The following is a 3,979-nucleotide window of genomic DNA, read 5'->3' as shown; positions in this document are numbered from 1 at the left end:
AGTGTACGGTCAAGATTTTAGGTCAGAGGTGAGTTTTTGAAATTGTTGCTGTAAACCCCAAAAATCTGACCCAGGTCTCAGTTAATTTAGAAAGTTTATTTTGCCAAGGTTGAGGACACCCACCCATGACAGAGCATCAGGAGGTCCTGACCACATGTGCCCAAGGTGGTCAGAGCACAGCTTGGTTTTATATATTTTAGGGAGACATGAGTTATCAATCAATATATGTAAGATGTAGACTGGTTCTGCCTAGAAAGGCAGGACAACTTGAAGCAGGGAGGGGGCTTCCAGGTCACAGGTAGGTGAGAGACAAACAGTTGCATTCTTTGAGTTTCTGATTAGCCTTTCCAAAGGAGGCAATCAGATGTGCATTTATCTCAGTGAGCAGAGGGATGACTTTGAATAGAAAGGCAGGTTTGCCCTAAGAAGTTCCAAGCTTGACTTTCCCAGTTTAGTGATTTGGAGGCCCCAAGATTTTTTATTTTCCTTTCACATTTCCCCCCTTTTCTTTTTTAAAATATTTTAGAGAAAGCATTTTAGAAGAAAATAAGTCTCTGGTCATCTGAGTGCTCAAGGCTAGGATGGTTTATTCCTAGACAGGTAGGTTCTGAGTTATTAGGAAAGTTCATTTTTAGCAGGTTGTGAAGTTTCATGTCCTATGAAGAGAAAATAGGGGGAGGAAGGGAGAAAAACAACAACAAACAAAAGAACAATCTGTAAAATTGATATAGGCCACATTCCTCTGAAGTCTATATATCAGTAGGCAGATATGAAAGTGGCTTATGTATGTAAATAGGTTACCATTATTTTCTTCTGATGATTAAGTTGTCTAGCTTCAGTTTGCAGGGCTTTACAGAAGAACAGCTTAGTTTTCAGTGACTCCAAATTAGGAAAAGTGGAGGTGGAAAAGAAGAAAAAAAAATTGAAAACATTATTTTGAAGACTTATAGCCAAGAAAAATTAGAATTCAGTCCAAACTGTAAAAAATAATAAAAATTGAAAAACATTAGGCAAGACTAGAATCTACCAAAAAGTGTACTACAGTTTTTTGAAATATATTTTTTCTCTGCCCAGTTTCCCATTTTTACTAGACAAATCATGGTAAGACTGATTTGCTTTATTATACTTGACCTGTTTATTTGTATACAGTGCAGCAAGAATAAACATTTTTCATGGACTTTTAAATTGGCTTCAATGTAACTTTTTCCATAGAAGGAATCTCAGGTAAGATTTTTGTAAATCTGAGCCCAGCCATGGATTTGTACCATCAAAATACCTATAAGTTGGGTGAATTCCTCTCCTCTTGAGGTTCCAGGATAAACTTTGGACTCCTGGGCCTGTCAGAGTGACATTCTTTAATTACCACAGATCAGGAACCCTGTACAGGGACTGGGTAGATAAGGTATGAAGCTAGTTTTCCCAAGGGGCTTTTATTGGCTCTATAAGTCAAGTTTGATTCCTTAAAGTAAAGACAGCATTCCAGTCAAAGCCTTGGTAAAATAACCAGTTTGCCCAACTGTGTTCTGTTACAAATGAAAACAGATTCTTATTGTACTTATGTAAATAACTATATTGCCATAAGTTAAGAATACTCACAAACTGTTTCCAAATTCTAGAGAAATCAGATAGAGAGAAACAAATATGCTCCAAATTGTGTTCACAGGAGTATACTTAATTGTTGAAAGCTGTCAATAGCTCAAAAGAAAAATTTCCTTGACTCTGAAAAACAAAACAAAAGATCATCAACATTTTAAGAAAAAAAGTCAAAAAGATTACTTCAGCATTCTGTTAGTTCCATCCATGAAGTTACTTCCTGTTCTGCTTGATATTCATGAATATTTCAGCACTCCATGAATCCTGAAAGTTTTTCCTCTATTCTGATGTCACAGTTTCCAAAGTTATCAGAAGCCTGCATTCAAGAGCACCCGTTAGAGTTTTATAGCTGATTATAAAACCACCTTCTAAAGAGGGCCAAAGCAAAACAACAATTGTCCAAGGATGACAAAAAGTTTTAGGGCAACTATCATCAAAGACACACTTGACAAGGAAATTTGTTACCTCCATGGCACACAATAATTTACCATAACAATTATAATTATTACTGATAATGTACACCAAGTCATATCAGAATTATGGGAGTTTCCCATAATGTTAGAACACATACCAATAACATATTTATACAAATACAGCCCAAACAAAAACAAACACTATTTCATATTTGACAATGGTTCCTGTAAAATCTTTATAGCAAATAAGCCACATTATGTTATTTTTTTTCTTTTTTGGACTTTAGGGAACCTCGTATCTTAAAGGATTCATTAGGTCAGAAAAATACATAATTTATAGTTTGATTTTGGAAAGTTTGTCAAATATCAAAGGTTTAAAACACTTGATGAAAGGTCATTGTAAAATAAGTCATTCATTTGATCAAAGTGATAACTAAAGGATTTAAAAAAAAAAAAAAAGTGAAAGCCTTCATTCTTTCAGAGAGGAGACTTAATTTTCCAAATAATAAGCCCTAAAAAAAAACAGCATGAAGCCAATTAAATTTGTTTTTCAAAATTATATTAACAATCTATGAAATTTTTATCTTGACCATAGCTATAATTTTCAGAAGCCTTTTATAACCTCTATAACCTTTATTAAGGAGTAGGTTAATGCTTCAAGAAAACCTTGTTAATCTGATACAGGGGTCCATATGCTGATCTTGCATCAGTGTGCCTTTGACATTAATGATTATGATTAATTTATAGAGAAATTGAACATATTTTATCTCTCAAAATTGGCCCTTACAATCTCACACACCCACATCTTCCACTATAGTCCCTGGGCTTGAGTTGAATAGCTTTAATTTCTGGCTCTGTGTTTCAAGAATGCAGTTTATTTTGATTGGCATCTTCTACTAGTCCTGAAGATGAGCCTTTAATTGCTGTCAGTGTTTAAGATTTAGCAGGACTGGTCCTTTTAAGACCCAGGAGTCAAGCCTTATAACTCAATGTCACACGGACTTTAAAAGCACATACATAAAGATACATGAATGTCATAATCATAATTTTTTTAAAAATTTATTAATTTCAGTGTTTTCTAAGCAAACCAAAACTTAATAATAATGGCATAGAAATTATTTCAATAAAACATAAAATCTGTTAAGCCAGTTACCAAAAGGCAGAAGAAAAGACCTTCTGCAATGCACAGAATATTATGTTGGAAGAAAATACTTCCTTTAGACCTTTAAGAAAACATTGTTAGCATCAGGACACAACAAACAGAATCTGAGGGAAAAAAACGTATATGAGCTGAAGGAAGTTGAAGGAGGGCATTACTATTTCCCACCCTTTTAGAGGGGAGAGAAAACCAAAAGCAGCAAGATGCAATAAAAACTGAGCTTTGGGTTAAAAAAACTTCTTAAGTCTCTTATAATTTACTAAGAGTGAATTTACCCCTTAAGAAAATTTCATCGTTCTAACCAATTTTTTAGTGTATAAGTAGTTTTTTAACATCAAACCCAATCTCTAGAAAGACCATTATAATTTCCCTTTAATTATAGACAACTTGATCATATAAAAGTTTTTTTAAATAAATCCTCTTATTGTGACTTACACAGACTATTCGTAACATGCTTGGACTTTCTGGTTTGTCCTGAACATCCCTTTCTTTCTTTCTTTTCTTTTTATTTATTTTCTTTTTTTTTCTTTTTTCTTTTTTTTATTATACTTTATGTTCTGGGATACATGTGAAGAATGTGCAGGTTTATTACATAGGTGTACATGTGCCATGGTGGTTTGCTGCACCCATTAACCTGTCATCTATATTAGGTACTTTTCCTAATGCTGTCCCTCCCCTTGCCCCTCACCCCTTGACAGGCCCTGGTGTGTGACATTTCCCTCCCTAAGTCCATGTGTTCTCATTGTTCAACTCCCACTTATGAGTGAGAACATGTGGTGTTTGGTTTTCTGTTCCTGTGTTAGTTTGCTGAGAA

General features: G+C 34.4%; 1 long non-coding RNA gene across 1 annotated transcript; it reads right to left on the bottom strand.

The window, feature by feature from the left end:
• Positions 1-304: 304 nt before the first annotated feature.
• LOC111528236 lies at positions 305-1,623 on the bottom strand. Its single transcript, XR_002726917.3, has 3 exons — positions 1,597-1,623; positions 802-879; positions 305-656 (listed from the first exon to the last, which is right to left on the bottom strand). It is a non-coding gene; the product is annotated as an uncharacterized LOC111528236 (long non-coding RNA).
• Between the last annotated feature and the right edge of the window lie 2,356 nt (positions 1,624-3,979).

Source organism: Piliocolobus tephrosceles, chromosome 15, assembly GCF_002776525.5.
Source record: "Piliocolobus tephrosceles isolate RC106 chromosome 15, ASM277652v3, whole genome shotgun sequence".
Lineage (NCBI taxonomy): Eukaryota > Metazoa > Chordata > Mammalia > Primates > Cercopithecidae > Piliocolobus > Piliocolobus tephrosceles.
The sequence above is the reverse complement of the archived record's forward strand: the minus strand, read 5'-3'. Positions and strand labels throughout refer to the sequence as shown.